General features: G+C 42.4%; 1 protein-coding gene across 4 annotated transcripts in view; it reads right to left on the bottom strand.

Moving 5' to 3' along the window:
* ADNP2 (ADNP homeobox 2) overlaps positions 1-4,125 on the bottom strand; it is a 28,957-nt gene extending 24,832 nt beyond the window's left edge. For 3 of the 4 annotated variants that reach the window (XM_005525232.3, XM_014254570.2, XM_088059247.1), the window contains exon 1: positions 4,054-4,125. The gene's annotated coding sequence lies outside the window, so the exon portion shown is untranslated. Of the gene's footprint in view, positions 1-666; positions 686-4,053 lie in introns of those variants that run through there. The other variant, XM_088059243.1, reaches the window with a different exon arrangement.
* Positions 4,126-18,296: the final 14,171 nt, after the last annotated feature.

Here is an 18,296-nt window from a genome sequence, read left to right as displayed (position 1 = left end):
ACTACAGTAAAACCAAACTGGGGTTACCGAGAGTCTTGATCATTTTAGTGTGCTGCCCACCTAAAAGACAACAATTTATCCTTCACTGCTTTTAATTGTTGTTTCCAGAAAAACTGATAATGCACTGAGTTTTCAGACTCAGTGTCATTTCATAAACAGAACCAAGGCAAGTTTTTAGCAAAATAAAAGAATAATTTTAGCAGCTGATATCTCAAATTCAGTTCTAAGGCTATTCAACTCTTGCTCAGGCATTTTAGCCATTAAGCTATTTCTGCATTTGTTTCTTGTTCAGATAACATCTCCATAATTATATACACTGTGGAACTTCATTCAACACTACAGGTTCCTTTCCTTTCTACATTTGTTATCATAGATTCTAACACTCAACTAACTACATTTGGCTTTTCAAAGATTACAAATGCAACTCTTCCCTTCCAGCAGTACTGCAGTATTTTTTTAAGACTAGCCTAAAAGACAGGGTAACAGTCTGCACAGTATCTTAGTAGTCAAAGATACCAACTTACAAGCTAACTATCTTTTACTATCATTTCTCTGCATTAAAAAAAAAAAAAAGCAAAACACTAACATTGCACCTCTCAAAGTAAGAAGTCATAACAAAATGCTGAGTTCCTATTCACTCTACTTCTTAGACCCATTCTCATTCACCTTGGAAGGAACCTCAAGAGGACACCAAGTTCAGCTTCCTGTAATTAATTGCAGCCAGAGCACTCTGTTTCGGCCAGTCGGGTTTGGCAGCCTCTCTGGGCAACCTCCTCCAGTGACAGACTGTGTTCACATTGAAAGCTTTCTTCCTTACATGAAATCCACACCACTTCTGTGATCCTACAGGAGGTAAGCATTTGCAAGCAAATTGAAATGGACTTGGTATGGAGCAGGCACAAAGAGGATGCATATATGTGTGAATCCATGCATTCAATGGGCATGCAAGTACTTCCAGCAAAATCCAGTGAACTAGGTAATCAGGAATTTCTAGAGTTTTCAGGAAAAGAGGCATGTTAGAAGATCCACAGAGAAAATGGCCATAATGTAACCCTTTTAGACACCAGATAATCTGTACAGAAGCAAGAGCTCCAGATGTGTTCCTAAGTGGCTGGCCTTCACTAGTTTGTTGCTCAAAGAACTGTTTAGGGTGGGGAAATTATGAATGACTTATGAAACTTTGTCCTTTCATAGTATCTGCCTTGGAAATTGAATCATTCATAGTTTTTGTAACTTTTACCTAGTAACTGTCACTAGTAACTGAGAAAGAGACTTTTATAAAAAGACTTTGGTCTTTTTAAAAAGTTTGTACCTTTTATAGGACCTTTATAAAAGTTCATAGGTTTGGAGCATTTGGGTTGGAATATTTTGAAAGGTTTGTTTACCAGCTTGTACTTCAGCAGTTAGCAGAACTGACAAGCACCAATAAAGAATTATTTCATTATAGTAAACTCATTAGAACTTGACAATTTAGTATCAGCTCAGAAAACAATAAAAACTACTTCATTCATGAAACCAGAATGAAAGCATGTGATCTATTTCTAAGAACACAAGGAACAAGGACACTGGAGGGCAGAGAGCACAGCTAGGAGGACAGGCACACTAAGAAACTTCCTAGAAGAATCAGCGTTTGGCTTGGCAATGCCAAATTTTACTCTCATCAATTTTGTTTTGTTTCTAATAAGCTTAAAAGTCCACTAAGAAGTCACGCCTGGGGATGTGGCTCAACCACACATTACATGGTCAGTTCCATTTTCTGGACTCTTTATCTCTGCCTTCTGGAAGAGACCCAACCGGATTTACAAGCACATTATGTCGGCACCATCAAAGCTTATCCAACCTATGGAGGGAGAGAGAAGAAAGCTTCCTAAAGAAAAAGTTGATTGATTAGATGAATGCTATTCCTATTTGTTTTTTTATCTGTTTTAATTTAAAACAAATTTTAAAAAAATTTAATACTCTAATAAAGCTTACAAAGTTTGTCTCTTTATCTTCATACATTAAAATTTCTATCCAAGGGCAACTTAATAGAAAACTCAGGTAGAGAAAAAAACTTAACTCTTCCTTGTCCAGGTATACCAGAAACCTCTGGGTATTTCAAATCATACATCTCTTAGAGTCATAATAATTCTGCTGTTTCCATGGCTATAAAACATATAAACATCTGTTAAAAAGGTCACCTTGCCCAACACCAAGATGACCATCATTCAACAGCTGCCAACAAAATGAAGAGCAGTAATATATGTGATGATGGAGATGAAGATGCAGCACAACAACCTGCATCTTACCTAATAAATCTAAGCAAATTTAGATCACAAACTTCCACTACTGTGATTTAAATAACTATTGTGAAGGTTTCATTAACACACAACCAAGTCCTTGCTACCCAAGACTGGTAAGAGACAGAGGAACACTACCATAAAGGGACACTACCATTTCAATTCATGGAACCTTCCAAAAGCACTAACTCTCACAATGCTTTGACTGCCTTGGGAGTCCCTTCTGGGCATCGGCCAGAACCTGAAACCTTGATCCCTGCAGGATCCAAGTTTATTCTAGGTGATATATGCATCTGCATAGAGCCTACTCAAATCCTGCAGGATCTGTCAGCCCCCTGTGCATGTGATCAGAACAGTCACACCCCGAGTGCAGCTATTCCAGGATGGAGTACCACTGCACTTGTGCTGCACTTTGTCAGCTTGGTGTGGCCCCAAAACTTTGCACTGTACAAATGCACACAACAGTCCACCACACAGATAATCCAAAACTTTAACAAGTCAGAAAGAGGACAAAACTGAAAAAAAACCAAAAACCTAGGGCTGTGTAACAGGTTTCAGAAGGACTGAAGTGTTCAAACACAAACCAGCTCCACCAGCAGTAACACTTAGCCCAAATCCAGTAGCTCCCAATGGAAAAAGGTAAGGCATAACAAAACTGTGTGTATTCTTCCTTGTTTCTAAAGATCTGCTGTAATTTTTGGGAAATGTTGTTTTTATAAAACTTCCATGAAACAAACCACAGAAATTATTACAGCTTATCATATAGAGTACACCTTATAATAGGTCTTACTACAGCTTAGCATGTACTTTATTTCTTACCCAGTTCCTCTGAATATTGTGCTGAAGAAATTCCCTTTTTTTGATCAAAATTAAAGAGAAAGTTTATTAAAAGGAGCACTAGGATTTCTAGAATATAGATTCAATAACCCAAGAATCTTTTTAAGTGTTTCATTATAGCTCTTTACAACTGTTTCTTACAAACACAAATTTTTTGTTGAAAAACTGAAAAACCAGAAAATTGTTAAGGGAAACAACGAATTCCTCCCCAGTAATTTACCCGTCACAATTTTATCAGCTGAAAGTGAGTTGTTGCTCCTAACTTTGACAGTACAGGACTGAACCACTGCAGCAGGAGTCAGACACGTGTCTTTTATTCCGTTTACAAACCCGAACAACTGGAACTCCCCGTTACCTGCTCTCGACCACAAAGCAAGAGCACTCAAATGGTTTTCATAGCTTGCACTGTGTGAATTGTGTTTATTTACATTATTCATAAACTTTTTTCCTAAACGAATGCATTGCTGAGGCACCACAAGGATATTCCACATAATTTTACATCCCATTAACCGATTCCATTATCCGGTGATGAAGTGCTGGTTCTGTAGGTGTGCCATTCCTGCCCACGCTACAGTTTGCCACAAACTGCTTCAAATTTAAACAATTCATTAAAAGCAAAGAAAATTATTCATCCACAGACTTCAGAGCAAGCCATTAAGCTGGTTCCTTAAACACTTCATCGGTGAAGTGCGACCTGGAATTAAACAACAAACGCGAGAAGTGCGGTGATAACGAGCTGTTCACAGCCGGCAGCGGCGGCGAGGCAGCGGGGGAGCGTCCCCGTGTAAAGCGCCTCACGCGATGGGGACACGCCGGACCCGTCCCGTCCCTTCCCGCCCGCTCGGGGAAGCCGCTCCGAGCTCGCGGCGCCCGCCGAGCCGAAAGAGCGCAGCCACCAGGGCGTTCGCCGCCCTCCGCCCCGCCCCGCCGCACGTACCCGGCCGGGCTGCAGGGGGAGCCCCCGCCGCCGCTGCTCCTCCTCTTGCTCCCGCTCCTCCTCCTCCTGCGGCCGCCGCCGCCGCCCGCCGCGGTCCCGCGCCGCCGCCCGCCGCGGTCCCGCACCGCCGCCACCCGCCGCCCAAGGCTCCGGCGCTGCCCGCGGCGTTGCCGCCGGTGCCGCCGCTCCCGCTTTTCCGCCTCCCGGCCCGGCGCCGCGGCCGCGCTCAGTGCGCGCCCCGAGGGGGCGGCAGCATGGCCGGGGCCCCGCGCGCGCCTCCCTCAGCGCCCGCCACCCGCGCCGCCATCCGCGCCGCATCAGCCGCCAGAAAGAGAAAATGGCGCTCGATCTGGCAGAGGAAGTGACGTTCAAGCTCATTTGCATGCCAGGCGGCCAGCCAATGGGGAGAGACTCGATCAGCGCTCCCATTGGCTCCCCGGATGGGAGGGGCGGGGCTGTGGGCGGGACCTCAGTTGGGGGCGGGGCCCAGCCTTGGACTCACCTGCGCCCCTTCACACCTCTAAGGGGCAGCACTGAGTGCTCTCGCAAGAGCCGTGACGTCACACTAGGGAGGAGCCTGATGACAGCATGCCCAGGTTGTCACATGACCACCCAGCACTGGGCAGCATTGGATGATGGGTGGAGCCTCATTTGCATCTGCTGCATTTTGGAGGCCACGCCCACCCACACTGGCCAATGAGGCAAAGCAAGGCCTGGCGGGAAGGCTCTCCATTGGAGGAGCTCCTGTGGGCAGGGCTCACACACCTTGGCACCATGGCGGGGCTGGGCTGGGGCGACTCGGCCAGCAAGGCATGGGGCAGGGCCTGGGCCCAGAGCCCCTCTGGTGACGCCATCCGGGAGCGTGGCACTGCCACACCCATGGTGCTGGAAGGCTCTGAGGTGTGATGGAAGACACATCGCTGCAAACGCTCTCTACCAGACGTCTCCATGCCTGTCCACTAACACAGGTTGCGCTCTTCCCATGATGGCGGATGGTTTCTGACGGACACAAGATGCAAACAGAGCCAATCCCCTGAGCAGGCAGGCAACAGCCATACCACAGGGACCAAGACAAGTGGCCACAGCAGCAGGATGGGTGACTCCACCACCGAGACCCTGTGGCTCTGCCACCAGAGCCAGCAGGAGGCCAGTCATGACAAGAGACCATATAGGATCATACTGGATCCCATGCTTGGTACATCAGGACCTTCTCCCTGCATCCTTACCATCTTCCTGGCACAGCTCTCAGTCTTCCCTCACAAGGTTGACCTGGCTTTGCTCAGGCCATTTCCAAAGGCTTCACAAACTAATGGCTTCAACTAGAGATTCCCTAAGTGTTCACCGTGTGAGTGAGATACTCATCAATGGAAGCCAAGGGAGTTTTTCCCAGGGGCCTGGGCAGCCACACGATTTGTGTGTTGGTCTACACACAGCTCACTCGCAGGTCAATGTGCACTCAACGCCTGTGAAGGCCACAGTACCAAACTGACTGGTATCTTCTCAAAAAGTAATACAAACCAAACATTCACTTTGGCAGAAAATTATTCCTTTTTTTATTTTTTGCAGCAGTGGCCACAAAATTTATTTATCTTTGCAGTCAACATTCCAATAAGTACATTGAAACTTAATTAGGTTTTGGGGTTTTTTTCTGTTACTAAGTTCCTTAGCCATATACTTTCAGCACAGTGTATCTGCAGTAAGGTTGTAGGTAAAAGCATTTACAGAAAAAGGGGCAGCCATCCCCTTTTTAAAGATAAAGTATCCATAGTAGATATAGGACCACAATATAAAAAATTGTTACTTGCAAAAAAATGTTACAGAGTGAAGAGGGATATGTCCCACTTAGTTTAAATGTAGCACTTAAAATAAAGGTATTAACTTCTGTCTAATAATTCATAAAGTAAAATAATTTAACATGGCTCTGCCAGTATGAAAATGCCCAGTGACTCCCGCATAATCAACAACATTAGACTTCCATTGCTATGGAATAATTGCAATAATTGCAAAGTGTTTCAAACAATGGATATGTTAAAGAGATTAAGGGAAAGGTTAAGCAAAAACATTTGTGAACGGGTCTTTCATGGCTGAACAATCCAGCAAAACTGTAGGATATGTCCTCATTTTCACAGAGCCCCAGGATGGCTGAGGTGGGAAAGGACCTCAGGAGGCTATCTGGTCCAACCCCACATTCCCAAGCAGGGCCACATGAAGACAGTTGCCCAGGGTCATGTCCAGATGACTTTTGAGACCAATCAAAAGTGTCTCCTAACAGGTGGTAAAAGCAGGAGCTACTTTATAAAAAGGACAAATTAAATGTATCCACATAATAACTTCAGTTGTAAATCTGTTACCTGTTTATCACCAGCTGCCAAATCCTGCAGTGCGCTCCAGCAAAATTGGGTCATGTTTCAATCAGGTGGAGTTGGTGCTCATTCACTTGGGGAAGGAGGTTACATTTTCTCATTGTAGGACTGACATTGAACTGTAGACATTGGAAGTAGCTTCATCAGCCACCAGCTCATCCCTAAGAGTTTCCAAAGTGAAACCTGTGAGCAGGCTTCAAATTCCTTCCCTTGTAAAGAAAACAAACAAACCCCCCCCAAAAAAACCAAACAAAGAAACAAACCAAAAAAAAAAAAAAACCAAAACAAAACAACCAAGAAGGACAGCAATTTGCAAAATCAATTCAAGAGGAGGATTTAGAAGAATACAAATGGATCAGGTTAAGAGAGGGAGGAGCAATGTATGTATTCAGTTTTCCTGCAAGTCAACAATAGGTTTGCAATATAAAAATAAGTGGGCTTGGGGATAACGGAGTGAAGTCAGAAACACACAATGTGAAGAAGAGTAAGCAAGTTTAAAAGTCAGGTTTTTTTAGATGAAAGTAATAGCTTTGACCAATCAAATCCAATGGATTGGTCGTTTTCTTTGGGAATGTATTTGAAGATTAGTACTCCTCCAGCTGGAGGACATCAAGAAATTTAGTGAATGTAACTTTGCTGTCATAAGAGAGTTGTTTAGATACTTTAACAGGTTACATTTAACAGTTACATATTAAGCAATATTTTTGCTTATACTGTTGGGCACTTCAGGTGGGGAGGAAGTGACAACAGCAAGAGACTGCTTTGGTAGGTCACAGTGAGTGCCTTAGTCCTGTCCTGTCCTTCCTGTGCACAAAATTCAGAGTTTCAGCTCTTGCCATTAGCTATCTCCAAGCAGAACAGCGGGAGCAAAGTGCACCCAAGTGCAGATGTACAGCCAACAGCTGGGTTGGCAAAAGGGACTCCTCAGAGTCTATAGGACAGTAAGGAAAATTAATTTCTATAGCTGCCTTTGTTAGGTCCCAGAATACGATCCCAAACCAGTACTGACCTAGATGACTCTACTGAGGAAGTGCAAGAGGATAGAGGAGAGCTCTATCTTTTTACAGGGATTTGCAGCCAATATTTTTCCCTTCAACTCTCCAGTACATTTTCTACATCGACTTATATTAATATAATGTCCTCTTGCTTTTGGAGAAGATGCTTTTGGAGAAGCACATACTGGTCTCAGTGATCATCTTTAAAACTACCTGATGAACATGTTCATTGGTCTATTCTAGATGTTTAAAAAAAAGGTGTTCATTATATCACTTGTTATAGTGTTGCCATGATTCTGGAGAAACAGGAGACCTTGGAAGTTTCCAAAGGAGCCATGTGCCAAGCCTCCCATTGCAACCCCACCCTTCTGCTTCCTGCAGGAGACCTTCCCAAATTCCTCTGAAGTCCAGAAAGACTTCATCTGAATGTCATAGCTTTTCAAACAGGTTTTCATCATGAAAGGAGGAGTTTCTCTCCTAGAAGAAGAAAAGGAAACCAAGAAGCAAAGCACAAAAAAAGGCAAAGAACAATGCCAGGCAAGAAGACATTATGTGAAAAGTAACCATATTCAAAAAGTTGTATTAGTTCAATATGAATATTTTTATATGAGAAAAATTTAAAGATTCCCAGAGAAAAAGTTTGCCTCACATACTTGTGATTCTGGCTGAAGCCAGAATTTTCCCTAGGTTGTTCTGGAAGTACAGAGGTGTATGTCTACCAACACCAAAGGTAGATGACTAACTCTGTAGGAGTGCACATTTGGTTTACACAGTAGGGTTAATAAGGTTGATTAAATCCACTAGAACTTCAATGTTTCTACATTATTTTGGACTTTAACAAACCAGAGAAGATATGAAAAGAATAAGCTGTATTTTTCTCACCTCTATTTTCTCCTTGTTCAAGTTTTACCAGGAAATAACTTTCCTATAGTGCTAGATGTCACACGTAATTTGTGTGATAAATAAGTACTTATACATGCAGATTCCTATTCACTTACCCAGCCTTTCTCTTATGATCCCCATCAAGCAGACATTCCTATAAACCAGGATCATATAGCTTCTTTCTGAATTATGTACATATTACATATCAAGTATATTTCTTTATTCAGAAATACTGTTTATCAAATTCTGAGAATAAATGTAACTCATGTATATATTCATTCATATAACCACAGTATTAGGATTGTAGTCTTTAAGGATAGGCAACATTGGCTTACCCCATCTTAGCTCAGCTTCCTGTGCTGAGCATTTGATGGGAGATAAAACAGAAAACAATTGATGTTTAACAGAGCTGCAGACTAACCTATAAAAGAATAATTAATGGCTTGTTGTCTCTAGATTTAACATCAAGTGAAGTTTTTGGTTTTTTTTTTAATTACCTAACCAAACAAATAACAAGCCTTGTCATTGGCCAAGTATAAAATAAATGTATTTCAGCTAATTCTGAGAAGAGCTGACTTTGGACAGTCCCTGCACAATGATTTTGCAGTTATTTGAAATAAATTAAAGCCTCTTTTTTTCCAGCCAGCATTCTGCACACATACATGAAATAATTAAGTGAATATTAATGCTTGACCTGTGCTATTCATACATAAAGGAATTTTCCTATTCATTTAAAAGGTAACAGCTTTAAGTGCAAAATAACTAACACTTTCATTGAATATGCTGTTTATGGCCACTCTCAAGAAGTTCTTAGTTCCTTTTTAAAAACACAATAGTCGCATTTGAATATATCTGGGGTTGAAGATCCTTTGGCCATTGCATAAGAGAACACACACTTAAGTTTAAAATTAGAATGCTTTAGCTGCATAACAGCATGAGCAATCCCTTAACTTTCATGGATTCAGAGGTTTTCTGGGGATTCAAATATTTCTGGGGAAAAAAAAGCCCCAAACTAAACCCTCAGAGATAAAGGCCACTTACTGCCGAGTCATTGCAATCTCTCTAGACAGCCTGGCCAATGCCCATCACTGATGACTGGCAGACTTGCTCTTGGAAATTAGATTCTTCAGCTGGATAGGTGAAAAAATGGCTGTGAAGCTTCTCCCTCTTCCAAAGCTGACATACAAATCCAAGTCACAATATCTAAAAAGTTGAAGAGATTATTGCATTTTACAACCTTTCAGATAGAAAGGGGACATATTCCTTCCTCGTTGACATATTCCTAATGGGGACAGAAATGTTTACCTTATATGTTGTGAAATATTAGGTTTATATTGAGTATGAGAGGTACATACATCAGCTGGTAGGACAGCAAGCAACTTTCTGATGTCTGGTCTTGGCTAAAAATATGTGGGTTGGAGAAGGAATTGATTGATTTCATCAACATCTCTAAGCAAATTCTGAATAATTTAGGTGGATACAATTTTTTTTCCTTCAAATTCTAAGCACTGCTTGAAAAGAAGATAGATGAAGAGGCTGATTTAGATTATATTCCAAGACTGCCTTATCAAAATTAGGATCTTCATTTTATCTTACTGTGATAGTTTGCCACACACTAGTCTGGCTAGAGAGGTCCATATGAAGGCTGCTGGAATCTCAGGAAAATTGTAAAGGTTGCAGACAGTAGCAGATTCACAGCTGACAAAAAAGTGCTCAAGAAAATATAAGGGTTTTGTGAAATTTGCCTTAACAGAGCTGAACAGACTCAATTGGATTCAGTGCCAGCAAAGGAGGAGCAGCATGGTGATGATTAGGAAAAATTACATCAAAACACAGCACCCAGGGGTGATTGTGAAGAGCCTAGCTCTGTTCCTATTTTCAAAAACAGGAATGAGTTTGAAGCTACTAACATGAAAGTCCTCCAGACATTATTTCTTCAGCCTTCTCACAGTTCTCTGGAACTCTCATGCTATGCAGCTGCCTAGGGACTTCTCCTTTAAAAGAGCTATGCTTCACATCTACTAGAAGGCTCTGTATATTTTCTATATATAATAGAATAACTATAATAATATAATAATATCATATAATTACAACTAACTAATAGAATGAATGTTAATTGGAATAACTATTCACTGTCTTGTGGAACAGTATTGGTACAGGAGTCAGATAACATAGGAAAGGGTGCAGAAAAATAAGTTGTTTCCTAGATAACACAAATGTGTTTACTGATACTGACTTCAAGTGTCTCTATAATCGACTGAGCCGAGAGAAGTTTCTACATTGACCCTGCTACTGAGACACTTTGTGACTTTGTGTAAATAATTGGTTCAACATCCACTCTCCTGTCTTGAATTAGATTTTTAGAGTGTTACTAGTAATAGTTACAAAGTGCATAAACTCAACATATATATTTTGTCTCGGTTTGAAACATAGGTATCTGCTAGGGAAGGCAGGAGTCTACCTCGGAATGAAAAATGTCAACCCCCTCCTTCCGAATTATTATAATTTTTAACTTAAGGGGCTCTCAGGCCCCTCAGAGATCTGGGGATAGGAATAACAGTTCTTTACTAGTACGTATTACAAGGCAAACAAACAATAACTACAGCATTAACAACAAAACAGAACCAGGGACCCCATGACACCATTCTCGGCCGAGACAGGAAAGGATGGAGGAGAAGCTTTGCTTCCCAAACGCCCTCGGGCGGGCAGTCCCGGTACCCCAGCAGCACTCTGAGGAACATCCAGCTGGAACAGCAGGAATGAGCAGAAGAAGCAGAAGCAAAAGAAACAGAAGAAGTAGCAGCTCTGTCTGGGTTATGGCGAATTCCTTTCTCCAAGCAACAACAGCTCTGGGTATGTCCTGCTCTGAAGCTGAAGAAACCAACCCCCCCGCAGCTGCCCCCGCCCTCCCTTTTACCTGCCTCCCTCCCCCCCGGGCCCAGCCAAACTCTTTGTATTCTCAAGCACCCAATAAGTACCAACATTCAGGTTTCCCCGCAACCAATGGTGAAAATTCTATAGGTGAGAATGAACAAAAGGAGGGACACCTAACCCCCAACACATATAAATATAAATATAAATATAAATATAAATATAAATATAAATATAAATATAAATATAAATATAAATATAAATATAAATATAAATATAAATATAAATATAAATATAAATATAAATATAAATATAAATATAAATATAATAAATAGTAGAAATATTATAAATGTTATAAATATTATAAATTATATAAATAGAAAATGGCATCACCAAACAACTTGGTTTGAAAGGAACCTTAAAGATCATCTCGTTCCAAACCTCCTCCCATGGGGCAGGGCAATTGCTTAAAGCCCCATCCAACTTGGCCTTGAACACTTGCAGGGATGGGGCATCCACATCTTCTCCACAAAACCTCTAGCCAGCGCCTCACCACCCTCACAGTTAAGAATTTCTTTCTAATATCTAATCTAAAACTACCCTCTAGGAGTCTCTGTAACCATTACCAGCGCTGCCCCATCATAAAGGTCACAAAGATTCAACCTTCAGAACTTATTCCCTCAAGCTCTCAGTTTAATTTCCTGATTACTATGCAGTTTATTTCCACATTCTTTTCTTACTAATTTGTTTGTCTGTTATTTTGGACATTCTTCAAACCTTCAGTTGCACTTTGTTTCTATGCATAACTATGATTAATAGGAATGGGGCATCCACACCCCTGGGAAACATATTCTACTGTCTCACCATCCACACAGTAAGGAATTTCTTCCTAATATCTAATCTAAACCTACTCTCTGTCAGTTTAAAGCCATTTCATCTTGCACTTTCACTACATGCTCTTGTAGAAAGTTCTCCAGCTCTCTTTAGCCCCCTTTAGGCACCGTTCATCAATTTTAAAAAACCCAGACAATGAAATTTCTTTGTATATGAATAATATCATCAGTAATTTTATCATATTGACAATCTCATGTGGTTTCAGGTGGACAAAAGGAAAAAAAGTAATTCGTTTTTGGCAGCTATCTTCTAGGTGTGAAGGACTCTTAAAGAGAAACAATGGCCTTTTGGAGTTGAATGGCCATCTGGCCAGCCACATCCTTACCCACACAAGCATGATCAGCAACAACCTTCCTCTTTACCAAATACCCACAGGATTCATTTAAAAATTTAGTGACCTTTATTCACAGTCCTGGAGAGTAAAGCTTATCCCCACAGACAGCAGTGCCACAAACTGCACCACATTGAACCACCAGTGTTTCACCTCTTGGAGCTTTCTCAGTGACTGGCATTTCTCCAATGAAACTTCTAAAATGGAAGTTAATTTAATTCCGGCTGTCGGTATTTCCTTTCCTAGGAGGAGACATCCATTGATAAAATGACTGGACATGGATTTCTGCTCCAGCCTGGAAATATGGGAGAAGGCAAATGTTGCTGGAGGCACGAACAGGCAATACAGTGTGGAATTATTACTGGAATTACTGGAGAAAGATTATTGAAACTGAAGTTATATCCACATCCTGAGAGGTTTTAATGGTAAGGAAACTTTCAGGGTGGAATGTGGTTGGCATGTAAGGAATCTGTTCCCCCAGCAAACATAGCCTGCACCTTTAGATGCTGGCAACACTGGGGGAGCTTCATGAGCTGACCTTAGAAGAAGTGGAGGGTGGAGCAGAGTGGACACACCACAGGCAGGCTAAGTTGTAAATCACTGCCTGTATGGAGCTAAATGGTGTCCTACAGCTAAAAAACCACAGACCATCTGCCACACAAGAGATATATTGATTGCTGAACTAGCAATTGCTTAATTTTTGTTAAAAATGTGTTCTCTGGATGGCATTTGCTCATTATAACACCAAAAATCACCTCCATCCCAAAAGCTACCTGTCTCCTAGGTGTGAACACCGCTCACTGAGCATGTGCTCTATATTGTTCCAACTTATACCTTTAAAATCAAAATGAGAAAATTATACACCAATTAGTAACAGAGGTATGTATGACAAGAGTCACTCAAGCTCCACCTAAACATTACAAAAAAATTGTATAACGCCTTTTTGTGTGTCAGGTAAGATATTTTTGTAGAAAAGGCACACATTGCGCAAAGCCCTGGTGAAAAGTCACTTATGCCACAGTGGATATTCTTCATTCCTCAGGTTCAAGTAGGAGAAATTCCATCTGAGGTGAAGGCAAACAAAGACTGAAGCAGTTCAGTAAGGGCATGGAGGGCCTATGGAATAAGAAGACAACTAGCAAGGCAAGACAACAGCTGAGAGGGCTGTCATCACTTTCAAGCAAGATGTCAAGGATGAAGTCCAAGGAAGGAAAAAAGCTACTGAAGTGCAAGGAAAATGATGGCTAACGACACAACCAATCCAGCACTTCTTTCCAAAAGGACAACATCACCATCAACAGTATAGTAGCAAATGCCCCTTGGTGTATTGGGAGGAATGATGAGGAAACCATGCATGCTCTCTATGCCTCTGCAAAGTTCACACAGAGAAAACCAAAACCCTATATTTCACCTCTCACATCACCACAATCAGATATAATACCCCTTATTTACATAGTCTAACTGTACATATCCATTTTGGCACCAACAGAGAAAATTACAAGCATAGTACATTCCTTCTTCTTTCAAGACTCAAAATACTAAATCCTAAAGGAAGTGACTTATCAGGATTTTGTATAAGTTCTGAACATTTCCCCATGAATGGAGGTGCACAAATAACTTTCAGAAAGATCTAAGTCACCAAGGAGCTTTGAAAGTTTTACCCTGTGGATGGATCCCATATAAACACAGCCAACTGGGCAGCTTAGTTTCAGTGGGAAAAGGAGATGTGAGTGTGATAGCAACAATGGGCTGTTTTATAGTTTTGAAATTTGCCTGACTGCTTTGGGCATAGATCTAAATGTTCTAGGTATGAAAATAACCAGCCTTCCTACCACACCTCCTCCACCTTGTTTTTTAAAGCCTATGTTATTTCCATAGTGATCTCTTGGCACTGTTCATTCCAGACAATGGAATACATTTGGTTACAGTTTGGCTTTTGAGGCAAAAGTGTGGTGAAGGCTCCAGGTTGAGGGAGAACAAAGCTTGGGAATCTCCTGGGACATGTGACCAGTCTGTACATTGAAGAGGCAGGTCTTGCTCACACACTCAGGGAATTGCCAGATGCTAGCACTGAGATCAGGAAGGAGTCTTCCCCAGTGCAGATTGGCACTAGTCTATGGGGTTTTTTGCCTTCCCCTTCAGCATCAAGCATGACCATTGTTCAGGGCTCTCCAGTCCCTTTCTTCCAGGCTGCTCATACATCTCGAAGATGGCCTCTTGTGCCCTGCAGCTGAAGGGAGGAAGGCTTTTTTTCTCCCCCATGGTGGGCTAGCAAGTGTCTCTATAAGGCTTTTTTTGCCTAGTGTCTGCAGCACTGAGCATAGCCCCTTGCCAGGGCTCCTCTGGGCCCATACTCTGTTCCTGCCTGCTGCCCTTGCACTTCCCAAGCGCTACTGGTGCCCTGGCTCCCTCTGACTCTTCTGCACGCTGCAGGCTCGGAGCAAGAGTGAGCTCTTCTCTTCACATCACTCCATTTTCCGATGGTTTCTTGCTTCTGATGCCTTGGAAGCCTTCCTTCCTTGCTTGGAAGGGCTCCAGGCTTGCTGCCCCATCCAGATGCTTGGATGCTAAATGGCTTACTGCCATTTTTCAGCTCTTCCAGAGCACACAAATGTGGGGCAGGCAGAAGAGCACCTCTTCATTCATCCTTGGCCAAGAAGCACAGTGGAGCACATTTCGGAAGGCAAAATGTGTGCTTGTCATCAATATGTGTCCTACTTTGGATAATACCACATGGTACCACACACCTTTTTGCTTTCTTCTTTTGTATGTAGTCAGTACCAATCCTCATTCCTCTCATTCCTCACTCTTCAGGAAACAGGGATTTGGCCTGTATTTCTGCTGCTGCTCTCTGTGCTTCTGTAGCTTTTCTTTGCTAGACTGCAAGGGATGTTTTTTCAACCTAAAGTGAAGAATGCACCAGCCTGCTCCTGGCTATGTGTGCATTGTGTTAATGCTTGCAAGCATCAGCTGTGAAACAGATTCAGAAAAAAAAAACAATTACATAACATAAATTCAGGTACAAAAATAAAATACCATTCCCCTTTGTAATCTTACAGATGTGTCCTTGAACGTGTTTTTGAAGATGAAGAAGCCTTGGTATTTCAGGCAAATAATAGCCTCATCATTATTTGACTTATGGTGAGCATAGCGAATGGAATGGAATGGAATGGAATGGAATGGAATGGAATGGAATGGAACGGAACAGTTCTGCTATGTTATGCCCAGAGTTCTGCATAACAAGCTATGATCCATGTCTGAGTCCTCTATCCAAGAGAGCAACTCTGCAGTGTCAGAGACACCTACAGCATCACTCAGGCTGAGCTGGAATATGACCCCAGAGCCCTGGGCAGGAGTGGTGGGTGGAGAGGGGAGGGAAGCCTACAAGCACAGCCAAGACCCTGGCAGAAGGCCTGCACTGATCACGTGCTCTCCTGTAGACACTGATGGCTGGCCACTTTGGAGACAGCATTTTCAGCCAGAAGGAACTCAGCTCTGATCGAGCACTGTTGCTCTCTGGGTCTTGTGTTTTAACAGGTTTTTCCAATGGAAATGGTTCAGGTATTTCTACAGCTGAGTAAAAGGAGGAAAAAAATCCACAGGGAAATGAACATGTATTGCTCACATCAAACAGTTTGTAACCATTTAGTTCTGAAGCACCTCCTGCTCCTGACTGAGGGACTGATCTCAAAGCCTAGATCTTTGATCAAAGTGTCAGAGATGTGGGGGTTTGCCACCCTGTGGAAGCCCAGCTAAACTGGGTAAACACAGAAGACTTTCAAAAAATACAGTTTCCAAGTGTTTTTTGCAAATGTGTTCAGGTGATCTAATGCTCTCTATGTGATCCACAGCTCTCACCCCCATTGAAAGGTACGTGCATCCTTCCTACAAAATGATAGAGCCAATGCCCAAGCTGGGACACAACTGCCTATTCCATCCTTTCTTCTAGAGCAGGGCTGGAAAGAAATGTCATCAAAGATATCCTGAGCATCTAGTGGTAAGGAAAGGAGGAGGAAGCAAGAGCCAAATCAAATCAAATTTAATCAAATCAAATTGAATCCAAGAGCTGAGTTGTAAGGGATGATCATTGAGTCCAAGTGCCTGACCACTTCAGGGCTAACCAAAATAAAAAGCATGGTATTAAGGGCCTTGTCCAAATGTCTCTTAAACACTGACAGACTTGGGGGATTGACCACCTCTCTCGGGAGCCTGTTCCAGGGTTTGATCACCCACTGGGTAAAGAAATGCTTCCTCATGTCAAATCTGAACCTCTTCTGAGGGGCACAGCTTTGAGCCATTCCCACATCACCTGGCACTGGGTCCCAGGAAAAAGGGACCTTTTTCCCTTCCTCACCTCAGGAAGCTGTAGAGACCAGTAAGGTTGCCCCTCAGCCTCATTCTCTCAAAACAAGAAAACTCCAGTCCTGAGCTGCTCCTCACAGGACACCCTGCCAAGCCCCTTCCACAGCTTTGGTGCCTTCTTCTGGATGCATTCAGGGACCTTCACATCCTTTTGAAATTGTAGGGCCCAGAAGCACACACAACACTCAGGGTGAGGCCACACCATCAAGTACAGCAGGATAATCTCTTCTTTGAAGTTGCTGGTGAAGCTGTGTTGATGCATCCCAGGACAGGGTCTGCCCCCTGGGCTGCCCAGGCCCACACTGCTGACTCCTGTTGAGCCTCCTGACAACCAGAACCCCCAGACCCCTTCTGCAGGGCTGCTCTCCACACGCTCCTCACAATTTAGACTTGTGCCTGCCATTACTCCTTTCTAGGTGCAGAATCTGGCATTTATCCTTATCCAGTTTCATGCCACTGATGTTTGCCTAAATGCTTCAGGCTACCCAGATTCTTCTGCAAGGCCTCTTGTCCCTCAGGAGCGGCCAGCAGCACTTCACAGTTTGGAATCATCAGCAAACTTGCTAATGGTGCATTCAAGCCTGCATCCAGATCACTGAGAGATAGATTGAACAGAACTGGCCCTAAAATGGAGCCCTGAGGAGCACCTCTGGTCACCAGTCACCAGCCAGATGTGGCCCTGCTCACTGCAGCCCTTGAGCTCTGCCCTTTGGCCAGATCTTCATCCAGCACACCACAAACCCACTCATCTCATAGCTGGAAAATTTGTCCCAAAAAAGGGACTTGGGTCTAGATCATCTTTAAGGTCTCTTCCAACCCAAACCATTTTGTGATGGGCAACCTCCCCCATGATTTGTTTACCTCCCCATTAACTACTGGAATTAAATTTTCTGTATTTCTGGTAGAGTTCTCTTTTACTACCTTGATCATTTTAATTTCTTTGAAGCTTGCAGCCATCTGACTTTATACACTCATGCTATTATTTTTTTATGTGCTTTGAGTCAGAAAGCTTTATTCTTACTTTTTATATGATTCCCTATTCATTTTCAAATCTCAGTTTTATTCTTACTTTTTATATGATTCCCTATTCATTTTCAAATCTCAGTTTCGGGGACATTCTTCCCTGCTGCTCTTTCTCTGCTTTTCAAGTTGTTAATACATTTTCTAAGTCACAGTCAACGTTTTGTCTGATTTTACCCAATGGATGAGCAGTTCTCCATTTTTTCCTGAATGCAGTTCCCCTTGTACAACTATGAATTTATTTTCTTCCAGCGTTGTAACTTTATTGGCCATCATTTCAATGAGTTTCAGCTTCTTGCAGAAAATATTCCCCCATTAGACTGGTCCTTTAGAGAAGACCCTGTCCTCATCTCTGTGTGATGAAGCTGAACACAACTGTCATTATTTTGCTTCCTTCCTCCTTCCTGATATCAGATTAATAGGCACCATCACTTAGTGGTAACTTTTATATAGGTCACTAAAAAGATAATAATTAAAAGAAATATTGCAATATAGAAATCATAATTCTATTGGAAATAACACAAC

Source organism: Pseudopodoces humilis, chromosome 1, assembly GCF_049639895.1.
Source record: "Pseudopodoces humilis isolate 2021_Gansu_Grassland_sample_001 chromosome 1, ASM4963989v1, whole genome shotgun sequence".
In the NCBI taxonomy this organism is placed as follows: Eukaryota; Metazoa; Chordata; class Aves; order Passeriformes; family Paridae; genus Pseudopodoces; species Pseudopodoces humilis.
Note: the sequence above shows the minus strand (reverse complement) of the source record. Positions and strands in the feature narration are given on the sequence as shown.